Raw genomic sequence first — 17,621 nt, forward strand, 5'->3', positions numbered from 1 at the left:
ATACTTAAATAAGGACGAGATTTGGAGTCCATGCTTGTATGATATTGTGTAAAAACTGCATTCAAGAAACTTATTTTGTTGTAACATATTTGTATTGTAAACCATTATGTAATGGTCGTGTGTAAACAGGATATTTTAGATTATCATTATTTGATAATCTACGTAAAGCTTTTTAAACCTTTATTGATGAAATAAAGGTTATGGTTTGTTTTAAAATGAATGCAGTCTTTGAAAAACGTCTCATATAGAGGTCAAAACCTCGCAACGAAATCAATTAATATGGAACGTTTTTAATCAATAAGAACGGGACATTTCAGTTGGTATCAGAGCGTTGGTCTTAGAGAACCAGAAAATTTGCATTAGTGTGTCTTATCGAGTTTGTTAGGATGCATTAGTGATTCTGGACTTCGACCGTGTTTTCTTTAAAAATGATTGCTTAACATTTTTGTTGGAAACTATATATTTTTAACATATGAATATTATGTGATATATTAATCTCTTAACGTGTTTGATATTATGTGATAGATGTCTACCTCTAGAACAAGTCCCATTGACTCACCTAATAATAATGAAGAGTCAAATGTAAATTGGAATGATTCGTGGACTGATTCACAAGTTCCCGAAGAGGAACCGGAAGAAGAGTCGGAACCGGAAGAAGAATCGGAACCGGAAGAAGAATCGGAACCGGAAGAAGAATCGGAACCGGTGGGGGAAATAATAAAACGGTTAAGTAAAAGAGAATCCTCAACCGACCGACCAAGGTTAATTATGGTCAATGGTGTTTCCGCCAAGGAAGCAAAATATTGGGAGGATTACCAATTCTCCAATGAATCGGATTCCAACGAGAATTCCAATGATATTATAGAAATTACCCCAACTGAATTTAAAAAGGCAAAAGAAAATAATAAGGGAAAGGGCATAAAAATAGAGAAATCTAATTCCAACCCCGATGAACTTTATATGTATCGTCAACCCCCGAAGTCCTTAAGTTGTAACAATGACCCGGGAACCTCTAAACCACCAGGTTTTTCTAAACCAATGTGGACAACGACGGCTCGTATTAGGGGAACATCATATATCCCTAGAAACTTGGCAAAACGAACCAAAACTGAAGAAGAAGAAATGAGCGAGTCGGAATAAGATAGTTGTATTCGTGTGGTGTAATATATGTAATATAGTGTTCTTATGCTTTATGATATATGTAAAAATTGCTTGTATTAATAAGTATTTTTTTATGAATCTAACTCTTGTCTATTTTACAGTTTAAAAACACAAAATGGATAGACAACCCAATATTTTAAGAGACCTACCCGGAGACATGATTGATGAAATCTTGTCTAGAGTCGGCCAGAATTCTTCGGCACAACTATTTAAGGCGAGATCAGTTTGTAAGACATTCGAAGAACGTTCCAAGAATGTCTTGGTTTATAAGAGACTTTCGTTTGAAAGATGGGGGATATCACATTGGGAAACCCATAAGTTACGATGTGTTTACTTTGACGCATATATTGCGGGGAACCCAGATGCTATTTTACGCAACGGGTTAAGAAATTATTTTGACTCAATATATCCGAATATTGGACTTCGTGATTTAGAAAAAGCGGCTAACATGCAACATAAAGAAGCATGTTATGCTTACGGATTAGTAATGTTCGCTTCTCACCAAAGTGAGAACAAGAACATCGGGCTACAACTATTAAACAAAACGTTTCCACAAGTGACGGAGTCGGTAATTGGGGTAAGAAATGAGGTTTTTAGATTGTTACGGGACTGTTGGACATTACGTAACCCTCGTCCTTTTGACGATGTTACAACACGCTGTCTTATCAACGGCCATAACGGTTATGTTCCACAAGACCAAGGATGGGAAGTAATCCTAGTAAAACCAGAATGCATGACTTGTTTCTGGACGTATGAATTACGTGTCTTTATTGTCTTTGCTGAACGACTTGTGTACTAGCTAGAATTATCTTCACAACTATCTTGTATCAAAGTTATTGTGTGCTATATTTCATGCTTTATGTAAAATAAGCGGTATTGTAAGTTTGTAAAATATTGTATAAAAGTTTGAACGCGAAATATTATTATAATCAGTTTTTCATATAGAATTGTAGTAGTTGAATTGTATATTAGCTACTAAGTATGAACTTAACGGGTAGGTACTACCCGAATTTAAACTTATAAAACGCTAATATGAAGAAAAAGCTTTTATAAATGAGTTCATATTATGCTACGAAATACTATTAACTACTCTCAATATTCTGTATGATTAACTTGTTCCATTTGACTATTTTGAAGGAAATGGCACCGACTACTCGACACACAGTGAATATGAATGAAGAGGAATTCCGTACTTTTCTAGCTTCAAACATAGCCGCAGTACAGGCTGCGCTACATACCAACAATAACCTTGGATCTAGCAGTACAGGAAATCGTGTAGGATGCACCTACAAAGAATTCACTGCCTGCAAACCTTTGGAATTTGATGGAACCGAAGGACCGATCGGATTGAAACGGTGGACCGAGAAGGTCGAATCGGTGTTTGCCATAAGTAAGTGTACTGAAGAGGACAAAGTGAAGTACGCTACACATACCTTCACAGGTTCTGCGTTAACATGGTGGAATACCTATCTAGAGCAAGTGGGACAAGATGATGCGTACGCACTACCGTGGTCAGCATTCAAGCACTTGATGAACGAGAAGTACCGTCCCAGAACCGAGGTCAATAAGCTCAAGACAGAACTTAGAGGGTTACGAACCCAAGGATTTGATATTACCACGTACGAAAGACGATTCACAGAATTGTGCCTATTGTGTCCGGGAGCATTCGAAGATGAGGAAGAGAAGATCGACGCATTTGTGAAAGGATTACCGGAAAGAATTCAAGAAGATATAAGTTCACACGAGCCCGCCTCTATACAACAGGCATGTAGAATGGCTCACAAACTAGTGAACCAGATTGAAGAAAGAATTAAAGAACAGACTGCTGAAGAGGCCAATGTGAAGCAAGTCAAAAGAAAGTGGGAGGATAACGGTGATAAGAATCACCAATACAACAACAACAGCAATTACAACAATAATCGCAACAATTATCCCAACAATCGCAACATCAATCGCAACTACAACAAACGGCCCAACAACAACAACAACAACAACAACAACAGCAACAGCAACTACAACAATCATCCCAACAACAATAATAACCGTAACAACAACAACAATCAGAAGCAGCTATGCCAAAGGTGTGAAAAGTATCACTCGGGGTTCTGCACCAAATTTTGCAACAAGTGTAAAAGAAATGGTCATAGCGCGGCGAATTGTGAGGTTTACGGACCAGGGGTTAATAGAACGAAAGGAACAAATGGTGTCGGAACGAGTAATGGCGGAGCAAGTAGTGTCGGAGCAAGTTATGCCAATGTAGTTTGTTATAAATGTGGAAAACCGGGCCACATTATTAGAAATTGCCCGAACCAGGAGAACACGAATGGACAAGGCCGCGGAAGAGTTTTCAATATTAATGCGGCAGAGGCACAGGAAGACCCGGAGCTTGTTACGGGTACGTTTCTTATTGACAATAAATCTGCTTACGTTTTATTTGATTCGGGTGCGGATAGAAGCTATATGAGTAGAGATTTTTGTGCTAAATTAAGTTGTCCATTGACGCCTTTGGATAGTAAATTTTTACTCGAATTAGCAAATGGTAAATTAATTTCAGCAGATAATATATGTCGAAATCGAGAAATTAAACTGGTTAGCGAAACATTTAAGATTGATTTGATACCAGTAGAGTTAGGGAGTTTTGATGTGATAATTGGTATGGACTGGTTGAAAGAAGTGAAAGCAGAGATCGTTTGTTACAAAAATGCAATTCGCATTATACGAGAAAAAGGAAAACCCTTAATGGTGTACGGAGAAAAGGGCAACACGAAGCTACATCTTATTAGTAATTTGAAGGCACAAAAACTAATAAGAAAAGGTTGCTATGCTGTTCTAGCACACGTCGAGAAAGTACAAACTGAAGAAAAGAGCATCAATGATGTTCCCATTGCAAAAGAATTTCCCGATGTATTTCCGAAAGAATTACCGGGATTACCCCCACATCGATCCGTTGAATTTCAAATAGATCTTGTACCAGGAGCTGCACCAATAGCTCGTGCTCCTTACAGACTTGCACCCAGCGAGATGAAAGAACTGCAAAGCCAATTACAAGAACTTTTAGAGCGTGGTTTCATTCGACCAAGCACATCACCGTGGGGAGCTCCTGTTTTGTTTGTCAAGAAGAAAGATGGTACATTCAGGTTGTGTATCGACTACCGAGAGTTGAACAAACTTACCATCAAGAACCGCTACCCACTACCGAGAATCGACGACTTATTTGATCAACTACAAGGCTCGTCTGTTTATTCAAAGATTGACTTACGTTCCGGGTATCATCAAATGCGGGTGAAAGAAGATGATATTCCAAAGACTGCTTTCAGAACACGTTACGGTCATTACGAGTTTATGGTCATGCCGTTTGGTTTAACTAATGCACCAGCTGTGTTCATGGACCTTATGAACCGAGTGTGTGGACCATACCTTGACAAGTTTGTCATTGTTTTCATTGATGACATACTTATTTACTCAAAGAATGACCAAGAACACGGTGAACATTTGAGAAAGGTGTTAGAAGTATTGAGGAAGGAAGAATTGTACGCTAAGTTTTCAAAGTGTGCATTTTGGTTGGAAGAAGTTCAATTCCTCGGTCACATAGTGAACAAAGAAGGTATTAAGGTGGATCCAGCAAAGATAGAAACTGTTGAAAAGTGGGAAACCCCGAAAACTCCGAAACACGTACGCCAGTTTTTAGGACTAGCTGGTTACTACAGAAGGTTCATCCAAGACTTTTCCAGAATAGCAAAACCCTTGACTGCATTAACGCATAAAGGGAAGAAATTTGAATGGAATGATGAACAAGAGAAAGCGTTTCAGTTATTGAAGAAAAAGCTAACTACGGCACCTATATTGTCATTGCCTGAAGGGAATGATGATTTTGTGATTTATTGTGACGCATCAAAGCAAGGTCTCGGTTGTGTATTAATGCAACGAACGAAGGTGATTGCTTATGCGTCTAGACAATTGAAGATTCACGAACAAAATTATACGACGCATGATTTGGAATTAGGCGCGGTTGTTTTTGCATTAAAGACTTGGAGGCACTACTTATATGGGGTCAAAAGTATTATATATACCGACCACAAAAGTCTTCAACACATATTTAATCAGAAACAACTGAATATGAGGCAGCGTAGGTGGATTGAATTATTGAATGATTACGACTTTGAGATTCGTTACCACCCGGGGAAGGCAAATGTGGTAGCCGATGCCTTGAGCAGGAAGGACAGAGAACCCATTCGAGTAAAATCTATGAATATAATGATTCATAATAACCTTACTACTCAAATAAAGGAGGCGCAACAAGGAGTTTTAAAAGAGGAAAATTTAAAGGATGAAATACCCAAAGGATCGGAGAAGCATCTTAATATTCGGGAAGACGGAACCCGGTATAGGGCTGAAAGGATTTGGGTACCAAAATTTGGAGATATGAGAGAAATGGTACTTAGAGAAGCTCATAAAACTAGATACTCAATACATCCTGGAACGGGGAAGATGTACAAGGATCTCAAGAAACATTTTTGGTGGCCGGGTATGAAAGCCGATGTTGCTAAATACGTAGGAGAATGTTTGACGTGTTCTAAGGTCAAAGCTGAGCATCAGAAACCATCAGGTCTACTTCAACAACCCGAAATCCCGGAATGGAAATGGGAAAACATTACCATGGATTTCATCACTAAATTGCCAAGGACTGCAAGTGGTTTTGATACTATTTGGGTAATAGTTGATCGTCTCACCAAATCAGCACACTTCCTGCCAATAAGAGAAGATGACAAGATGGAGAAGTTAGCACGACTGTATTTGAAGGAAGTCGTCTCCAGACATGGAATACCAATCTCTATTATCTCTGATAGGGATGGTAGATTTATTTCAAGATTCTGGCAGACATTACAGCAAGCATTAGGAACTCGTCTAGACATGAGTACTGCCTATCATCCACAAACTGATGGGCAGAGTGAAAGGACGATACAAACGCTTGAAGACATGCTACGAGCATGTGTTATTGATTTCGGAAACAGTTGGGATCGACATCTACCGTTAGCAGAATTTTCCTACAACAACAGCTACCATTCAAGCATTGAGATGGCGCCGTTTGAAGCACTTTATGGTAGAAAGTGCAGGTCTCCGATTTGTTGGAGTGAAGTGGGGGATAGACAGATTACGGGTCCGGAGATTATACAAGAAACTACCGAGAAGATCATCCAAATTCAACAACGGTTGAAAACCGCCCAAAGTCGACAAAAGAGCTACGCTGACATTAAAAGAAAAGATATAGAATTTGAAATTGGAGAGATGGTCATGCTTAAAGTTGCACCTTGGAAAGGCGTTGTTCGATTTGGTAAACGAGGGAAATTAAATCCAAGGTATATTGGACCATTCAAGATTATTGATCGTGTCGGACCAGTAGCTTTCCGACTTGAGTTACCTCAACAACTCGCGGCTGTACATAACACTTTCCACGTCTCGAATTTGAAGAAATGTTTTGCTAAAGAAGATCTCACTATTCCGTTAGATGAAATCCAAATCAACGAAAAACTTCAATTCATCGAAGAACCCGTCGAAATAATGGATCGTGAGGTTAAAAGACTTAAGCAAAACAAGATACCAATTGTTAAGGTTCGATGGAATGCTCGTAGAGGACCCGAGTTCACCTGGGAGCATGAAGATCAGATGAAGAAGAAATACCCGCATCTATTTCCAGAAGATTCGTCAACACCTTCAACAGCTTAAAATTTCGGGACGAAATTTATTTAACGGGTAGGTACTGTAGTGACCCGAACTTTTCCATGTTTATATATATTAATTGAGATTGATATTTACATGATTAAATGTTTCCAACATGTTAAGCAATCAAACTTGTTAAGACTTGATTAATTGAAATATGTTTCATATAGACAATTGACCACCCAAGTTGACCGGTGATTCACGAACGTTAAAACTTGTAAAAACTATACGATGACATATATATGGTTATATATATAGTTAACATGTTTTTATTATAAGTATGTATCTCATTAGGTATTTTAACAATGAGTTATATACATAAAAATGAGACTATTAATTTAAGAAACTCGAAAACGATATATATAACGATTATCGTTATAACAACGTCTTACTAGGTACATATGAATCATATTAAGATATTGATACACTTGGTTAATTATGTTAAATGATAATTAAATATATTATTAAGTGTATTAACAATGAAATACATATGTAAAAATAAGACTACTAACTTAATGATTTCGAAACGAGACATATATGTAACGATTATCGTTGTAACGACATTTAACTGTATATACATCATACTGAGATATATTATATATCATAATATCATGATAATATAACAATTTAACATCTCATTTGTTATAATAAACAATGGGTTAACAACATTCAACAAGATCATTAACCTAAAGGTTTCAAAACAACATTTACATGTAACGACTAACGATGACTTAACGACTCAGTTAAAATGTATATACATGTAGTGTTTTAATATGTATTCATACACTTTTGAAAGACTTCAAGAAACTTATCAAAATACTTCTACTTAACAAAAATTCTTACAATTACATCCTCGTTCAGTTTCATCAACAATTCTACTCGTATGCACCCGTATTCGTACTCGTACAATACACAGCTTTTAGATGTATGTACTATTGGTATATACAATCCAATGATCAGCTCTTAGCAGCCCATGTGAGTCACCTAACACATGTGGGAACCATCATTTGGCAACTAGCATGAAATATCTCATAAAATTACAAAAATATGAGTAATCATTCATGACTTATTTACATGAAAACAAAATTACATATCCTTTATATCTAATCCATACACCAACGACCAAAAACACCTACAAACACTTTCATTCTTCAATTTTCTTCATATAATTGATCTCTCTCAAGTTCTATCTTCAAGTTCTAAGTGTTCTTCATATATTTTACAAGTTCTAGTTACATAAAATCAAGAATACTTTCAAGTTTGCTAGCTCACTTCCAATCTTGTAAGGTGATCATCCAACCTCAAGAAATCTTTGTTTCTTACAGTAGGTTATCATTCTAATACAATGTAATAATCATATTCAAACTTTGGTTCAATTTCTATAACTATAACAATCTTATTTCAAGTGATGATCTTACTTGAACTTGTTTTCGTGTCATGATTCTGCTTCAAGAACTTCGAGCCATCCAAGGATCCATTGAAGCTAGATCCATTTTTCGCTTTTCCAGTAGGTTTATCCAAGGAACTTAAGGTAGTAATGATGTTCATAACATCATTCGATTCATACATATAAAGCTATCTTATTCGAAGGTTTAAACTCGTAATCACTAGAACATAGTTTAGTTAATTCTAAACTTGTTCGCAAACAAAAGTTAATCCTTCTAACTTGACTTTTAAAATTAACTACACACATGTTCTATATCTATATGATATGCTAACTTAATGATTTAAAACCTGGAAACACGAAAAACACCGTAAAACCGGATTTACGCCGTCGTAGTAACACCGCGGGCTGTTTTGGGTTAGTTAATTAAAAACTATGATAAACTTTGATTTTAAAGTTGTTATTCTGAGAAAATGATTTTTATTATGAACATGAAACTATATCCAAAAATTATAATTAAACTCAAAGTGGAAGTATGTTTTCTAAAATGGTCATCTAGACGTCGTTCTTTCGACTGAAATGACTACCTTTACAAAAACGAATTGTAACTTATTTTTCCGACTATAAACCTATACTTTTCTGTTTAGATTCATAAAATAGAGTTCAATATGAAACCATAGCAATTTGATTCACTCAAAACGGATTTAAAATGAAGAAGTTATGGGTAAAACAAGATTGGATAATTTTTCTCATTTTAGCTACGTGAAAATTGGTAACAAATCTATTCCAACCATAACTTAATCAACTTGTATTGTATATTATGTAATCTTGAGATACCATAGACACGTATACAATGTTTCGACCTATCATGTCGACACATCTATATATATTTCGGAACAACCATAGACACTCTATATGTGAATGTTAGAGTTAGCTATACAGGGTTGAGGTTGATTCCAAAATATATATAGTTTGAGTTGTGATCAATACTGAGATACGTATACACTGGGTCGTGGATTGATTCAAGATAATATTTATCGATTTATTTCTGTACATCTAACTGTGGACAACTAGTTGTAGGTTACTAACGAGGACAGCTGACTTAATAAACTTAAAACATCAAAATATATTAAAAGTGTTGTAAATATATTTTGAACATACTTTGATATATATGTATATATTGTTATAGGTTCGTGAATCAACCAGTGGCCAAGTCTTACTTCCCGACGAAGTAAAAATCTGTGAAAGTGAGTTATAGTCCCACTTTTAAAATCTAATATTTTTGGGATGAGAATACATGCAGGTTTTATAAATGATTTACAAAATAGACACAAGTACGTGAAACTACATTCTATGGTTGAATTATCGAAATCGAATATGCCCCTTTTTATTAAGTCTGGTAATCTAAGAATTAGGGAACAGACACCCTAATTGACGCGAATCCTAAAGATAGATCTATTGGGCCTAACAAACCCCATCCAAAGAACCGGATGCTTTAGTACTTCGAAATTTATATCATATCCGAAGGGTGTCCCGGAATGATGGGGATATTCTTATATATGCATCTTGTTAATGTCGGTTACCAGGTGTTCACCATATGAATGATTTTTATCTCTATGTATGGGATGTGTATTGAAATATGAAATCTTGTGGTCTATTATTATGATTTGATATATATAGGTTAAACCTATAACTCACCAACATTTTTGTTGACGTTTTAAGCATGTTTATTCTCAGGTGATTATTAAGAGCTTCCGCTGTCGCATACTTAAATAAGGACGAGATTTGGAATCCATGCTTGTATGATATTGTGTAAAAACTGCATTCAAGAAACTTATTTTGTTGTAACATATTTGTATTGTAAACCATTATGTAATGGTCGTGTGTAAACAGGATATTTTAGATTATCATTATTTGATAATCTACGTAAAGCTTTTTAAACCTTTATTGATGAAATAAAGGTTATGGTTTGTTTTAAAATGAATGCAGTCTTTGAAAAACGTCTCATATAGAGGTCAAAACCTCGCAACGAAATCAATTAATATGGAACGTTTTTAATCAATAAGAACGGGACATTTCAGTGGAGACTCATCATCGGAAGTGATCCGTCCGGTAAAAATCACAAACATCTCTGACTGTCAGAAAGATCGGTAGGTCGGTCAATTTTGAAGGTAACACTCTCTGCATGTGATCGCATGATCAAGGTTTAATTATACACATCAATGACAGTCCTAGTCATATTCATGAAAGGTCATCCTAATACTATTGGTGTTGTGACGACCCGGGAATTTCCGACTAAATTTAAACTAAATCTTTATATGGTTTCGACACGATAAGCAAAGTCTGTAATGTTGAATCTCAAAATTTTTGAACTGTTTTATATATTCAATTGACCTTCGACCATTCCCGACGATTCACGAACAACTATTTGTGAGTAGATATGTATATAAATATAAATAAATATATGTACATAAATGTTATTAATCGTTGTATGAAATTATTATTATAAATAAATATTAAATATGTAAAGTAATATACAACTTAATTGTTAGGAATAAGTATGAAAAATGATGTAATTAATAATAAAATTTATTCCTAAAATAAATCTATATACGTAAAGTATATTGACTATATATATTTGGTTTCGAATTCATTTAGTAAACGATAGTAGCACTCATTCATCATTCGATGGATATTACACAAGTTAAATTCAAACTTATATTATTTTAAAATAAACGGTTAGCCAAAAATGAGTTTTATAAATTATATGCTTATTAAAAATGTATTTAGGAACTAATTGTTGAATTTTAAAACTTTTTATATTTTACTTGGGGTTAGGAGTGAATAATTAATGTAATTTTTATTTAATGGTTAATGACCGAATTTTATACCATAATGACTGAAATAATTAAAGAAACTTAATATAAAAAATTGGGATTTTTCTGAAAGACTTTTATCCGCCACTAATTATCAACGGGATACCAAAGTGTCGGTAGATATTTACAGAGTGCTATTGCCTAATCACGTTTATATGTAAAAAAAAAAAGATGTAAAGTAATCATATTATATTTAAAGGTATATAGTGTTTCATCTAGTGACATATTGTATATGATATATACAATTACATGAAGACTTAAAGCACACTTCCCTGCTTCTTTCCTTCTTCAACTTTGAGCAACCAAGCAACAAACCCACTTCATGTTTTCTTTTCTTTCTTTCCTTTTCATGTATTTGTTTTATCAACCATTCATCATCCCTTTTGTATATATGCATATAGCATATAGATAGTTAAACGCACCATCACCTAACATTCATTCAATCATTTTTTTCTTCTTCAAACATTGACAACCCATTTTCTACTTTCCGCTTTATTGTCATGGACCAAACAACCACCACCCTTCCTTCGATCATACTCGCCGGACCACCACACTCGTCGGACCACCACCCACAATCTCACCACCTCTCCTTCTTCTCCTTCTCTATTATTTACTTCTGCAAGAGACCACTAAACACGTTTGTCACCACCACCGTAGAACACCTTAATCCACCACTTTTATTTCTCACTCCCTCTCCTCTCCATGAAACCATCACACCACCTTTTCAAATTTTTTTTCTTTCTTTGCTTCACGATTGTAAACCAAATCATCGCCACCACAAACATCTTACTTCCATCACCATAACCACCGTCATATGGAGCCATCACCATGATGTTCTGTACAGCCGTAAACCGCCACCATCCGCCACCCTAAGTCGTCCAAAAACCGTCCCAACAATCAACCTGCTACTCGTTTTTTTTCTAGTTCACTGATTACAATAATGACGAACGATGGTGAGTGTAGAAGATTTACGAGATGATAAAATGAAGAAGATTATGATGTTGATAATCGAAGATGATTACGTGAATAAAGAAGGTGATGATATCGATGATAATAAAATTGATGATGATCACGATGGTATGCATAATGATGATGACGATTAAGTGATGTTTGATGACAAAATAATGTTCGATGTTAAAGATGCGATATTGTTAGATGATGAAAGAGATGAAAACCGAAAGAAAGATAAATAGAATTTAATATGATTATTCTTCAGAAAAACAAGGTGGGTCTAATGGTTAGTGTGTGTGGTGAGCGAACGAGAAGTCCTGGGTTCGAACCCAGGCACACACAGTATTTTTTAATTATCAAAAGAAGCTGGGCTATGTTAAAAGCTTGGGTCTGTTGAGCCGAATACTTGTGTTTTCTAATTGGGCCGTAGAATTACTTGTGAGGTAGATTGGGCCGTGACCCTAGTCTGTTGTGATCATAAATTGATCCCTGGTCGACTAATTTGTGAAAAAGAAGGAAAGACAGAAAAACGAACTACGTATTATCGTTTGGGTTATAAAACATAAATGTAACGGATGGAGGAATGGTTAGAAGGGATGTTGAGTTTACAAGAGGTCGGGAGTTCGAACCCGTGCTGGGATTTTTTTTTTCTTTTTTAAAGAGCTTCCTTTAAAGGTAGTTTTTTTTACTACTATTATTATAACTATTATCGTTATAAATTGTTATTATTATTATTGTTGTTAGTGTTATTATTATTATTATTATTATTAGTATTGTTATTATTAGTTATTATTATTATCACAAGTATTATTATCATTATTATTATAAATATAGTTATAGTTATTAGCGATGTTATTATTATACTTATTACTATTAGTAGAAAAATTATTATTGTAGTTATTGTATTATCAGTATTGTTATTATTAAAAAAATTTATCATTTTTTTTATCACTTTTATGAAAATAATTATTTTTATTATTAGATTTATTATTATTATTAATATTATCATTTTATGAACTAATAAAATAAATACCATTATTATTAGTATTTTTTATCATTTTTATTATTAGTATTATTATTAGTATTTGTATTATTATTATTACTATTACAATAAATATTATTTATAAAAAATATAATTATCTCATATAACATAACTATATATATATATATATATATATATATATATATATATATATATATATATATATATATATATATATTTTATTTATCTAAGGTATATAAAATAAGTATAGTTAATTTGATTACTAATGAAAAACATAATTAAAATAACAATTAAATCAATAATAATATATAATTTTTGTTCGATTACCATTATATGTGTTAATATATATATATGAATGTTATAGGTTCGTGAATTCGAGGCCAACCCTATACTTGTTCAATGTCGTCCTATGTATTTTTACTACAAAATACATTAGGTGAGTTTCATTTGCTCCCTTTTTAAATGCTTTTGCAATATATATTTTTGGGACTGAGAATACATGCGCTGCTTTTATAAATGTTTTACAAAATAGACACAAGTAATCGAAACTACATTCTATGGTTGGATTATCGAATCGAATATCACCCTTTTTAGTCTGGTAATCTAAGAATTAGGGAACAGAAACCCTAATTGACGCGAATCCTAAAGATAGATCTATCGGGCCCAACAAGCCCCATCCAAAGTATCGGATGCTTTAGTACTTCGAAATTTATATCATGTCCGAAGGAGGATCCCGGAATGATGGGGATATTCTTATATGCATATTGTGAATGTCGGTTACCAGGTGTTCACCATATGAATGATTTTTGTCTCTATGCATGGGACGTATGTTTATGAGAATTGGAAATATGAAATCTTGTGGTCTATTAAAATTATGAAATGATTATTTATGATAAACTAATGAACTCACCAACCTTTTTGGTTGACACTTTAAAGCATGTTTATTCTCAGGTATGAAAGAAGTCTTCCGCTGTGCAATTGCTCATTTTAAAGATATTACTTGGAGTCATTCATGACATATTTCAAAAGAAGTTGCATTCGAGTCGTTGAGTTCATCAAGATTATTATTAAGTCAATGATAGTTAGATATATTATAAAATGGTATGCACGCTATCAATTTTCGATGTAATGAAAGTTTGTCTTTTAAAAACGAATGCAATATTTGTAAAATGTATCATATAGAGGTCAAGTACTTCGCGATGTAATCAACTTTTGTGAATCGTTTATAATCGATATGGACTTCGTTCAGATAGATGAGGACGGGTCATGAAAGTTGGTATCAGAGCGGTGGTCTTAGTGAACCAGATCTTGCATTAGTGTGTCAAACTGATAGCTATTTAGATGCATTAGTGAGTCTGGATTTCGACCGTGTCTGCATGTCAAAAGTTTTGCTTATCATTTCGTGTCAAAAATTACCTGCTTATCATTCTTAGAGAATCACTTGCTTATCATCCTTATTCTAGACACATCTTATTGCATTGATTGCGTGAATAGTGTATAGACAAAATTCATATCTTAGCGTATCTGTTATTGTTACATTTGTCTGACAGCTTCCGTAGATTCCTCCGTAACTTATGGGATTTTAGTATTATATATGCATATGTAAACTATGTATTGCAGGGTACTAATCTACATCTATAATCTATTTCTTATCGAAAATCCTTCATCTGATCGTACGGGATGAATCCTTCAACCAGTTTGAGTCCCTCGAATTCCGATAGTTATTTCGACGGCTATTCCGACATGAACGTTCACCTAAGCTCTGAAAGCTGCGTCACCAGAATGAATCAACCAATCATCCATCCCCAATTCATATGATGAGTTCGTAATCGACTCAATCAATGGAGACGCAAAGAAGGCGATCCCTTCCACCAACCGAATTCACCTCTTGGTGAAGGACCCGAAGCACTTACCGGCAAACCTATCCGAAACACATTTTTCAGCCTCATTTCCAGAATAGATCGACACGATTATATCCTATCCACAATTCTAAACATTATTCATTCGCTCGTTCTGACCGACAATCATCCCGGAATAATGAAAAAAGTCAACGAGCTTCGCGCTCGAGTAATCAATTTGGAGAATATGGTGAAAAATTTACCAGCTTCACCAACATCACCGACACCAGCAGTACCATTAGTAACAGCACCAGCACCATCAACAATCCATGCCTCAACATCTCATTCTGTAACTCGAGTATAATCATCGTTCTACGTATCGACCTACATCAATTATCTTCGTTCTTCATGGCGATTATGTAATCTCTAATGTTTTGGAGATTATGTATTCTAGCTCAAACTGAAAAGCAAATGAGATTAATATTATATTAACTCATTAAATCCTTGATTACATCTGAAGAAAATATATATGTATATATGTTTTCATAAAGATTGTAATTAAAAATCCTTTTATACAAACTGTTAATGATGAAAATATTTTAATGGGTAGGTAATACCCGAGGAATATTTAAGATTCACATTAATAAGCTACACTGTACATTCATCAAAGCTGATTCAACAGTCATTTACTATCCTATTTGCACTCACCGATATACGTGTCTGTTCACCGCAGAATAGCCATTTTCATTCAATTTCATATTTGGATTTTGACCTATCAGAATCCAACAAGTGGCATAATGAAGAAAACATTTGACAAAATAAAATTTGTTAGAAACAAACAAATTAACTATGAGAAATTTTGTTAAGAATCCACGCTAACTGTTCCTAGCTAATTGTTCCTAGCTAACTAATTAATTCCGTATTACATTGTATTTATTGCAATTTATTTATCGCAATTTATTTATCGCAATTTGAATTCTCGCAATTTTATTTATCGTCGTTTATTTTCTGTTATTTATTTTACGCACTTTAAATATCGGGACACGTATACAAGGTTTTGACATATCATATCGACGCATCTATATATACTATTTGGAATCACCATAGACACTCTATATGCAGTAATGGTCGAGTTCTCTATACAGGGTTGATGTTGATTCTACAATAATATATATAGTTTGAGTTGTGATCGAGTCTGAGATGAATACGGGTCACGATACGTATTAATTAATTCGAATATTATATATTAAATTATATATGAATTGTTGAATTTCTAACTGTGGACTATCAATCGAGGACTACCAACATTGGACAATTAAAATGAATTAAAATATTGATTATAACATATGAAATTAAACATTTCTTCAAGTTTGCCACTTGATTTCATCTTAAACCTCATTTATATCTTAACGATTACAATCTGCATTCAAACCTTTCATGATTCTTGAAAATACCTCTACCTAGAGGGTGAACCAAACGCACTTCATCTACAGAAGAAGAGATTGACGCATATAGTTATACACCTGAGAACACTCGGAATTTGAGTAAACGTTTAACACGTATCTGTACTAGCTCCTTTGGCGTTGTTATTACCAAAAATAACATTGCAATTCTTTTTCAAAGTAGCCAATTTTGTCACAGCTCCAGCACGTCAACTTCGATGTTTCATTCGAAACAACCCTATTATAACCTTGATATATATGTGTGCTCTTTTATTGTTACCGGGGAACCTTTTATATTCCACCATATTACCAGCAGATGTACCAGCAACCTCGTCGCTCCTTGGCTTAAATCTCTTTGATAAATCACTATATTTATCTATTGAAGTCTTATCATGAACTCATCGGCATCTTGTAACGAGAATTGCCATACCAATTACCGAGAATCAGCAATCAGTATTTCAAATCCCACAACGTTTCTACATCAACAGTTATATGCAAATATATAACATTTATCTCTTAGAATTATGATCTTCCATTCTGAAATTCTGAAAAAGCTGAAATACAGCAGCATAAACTGTACACGACCTTAACTGTCGAAAATTTGATGATAAAGAATGGAGTTTTGGAAACACTCAATAGAAAATTTAGTACCGAAAATCGGATTATGCGAAACTATGAAGGAAGCCGTGGACAAATCACAAAGAATAAGTTTGACTTCAAAGAATCCAAATGATTATGTTTCTTATGAAATCTTTAGCGAATACCTTGCTTCCGAATCTAAACCCTTATGGATAAATCTTCTTCATCATCCATCGATATTAGAAATTCCAAGATATCATCGTATCTTTCATTATAAATATCCTCAATATTTCTGAAGATATTTTCATAACTATTCTTATCTGAAATCAATAATCTCTTTGTGCTATCAGTGTTACATCATATAGAAACTGTTAGTTTCTATATTCTGTAAACTTTCGAGCTTAAAATATGAATGTTTTTGAAGTAGTGTTGGGAACTGATGCATGAGTTAGTATAATATAATGACACTTGATCAATGTGATTATATTACAGTAAGTCATGCTGAGTTTCTAAATGGAACAGGATGATTCACAGATCATAACGTCATCATGTGCCATGTTACACGACTCTTACATTCTGTCTAATCTATAAACATATCAAGAACATATTTTTCTTGATAGTCCTATCTTTTCTTGAATTCTGGTAATTTGACAAGTCAAATTGTGCTAT

This window comes from Rutidosis leptorrhynchoides, chromosome 8 (assembly GCF_046630445.1).
Source record: "Rutidosis leptorrhynchoides isolate AG116_Rl617_1_P2 chromosome 8, CSIRO_AGI_Rlap_v1, whole genome shotgun sequence".
Lineage (NCBI taxonomy): Eukaryota > Viridiplantae > Streptophyta > Magnoliopsida > Asterales > Asteraceae > Rutidosis > Rutidosis leptorrhynchoides.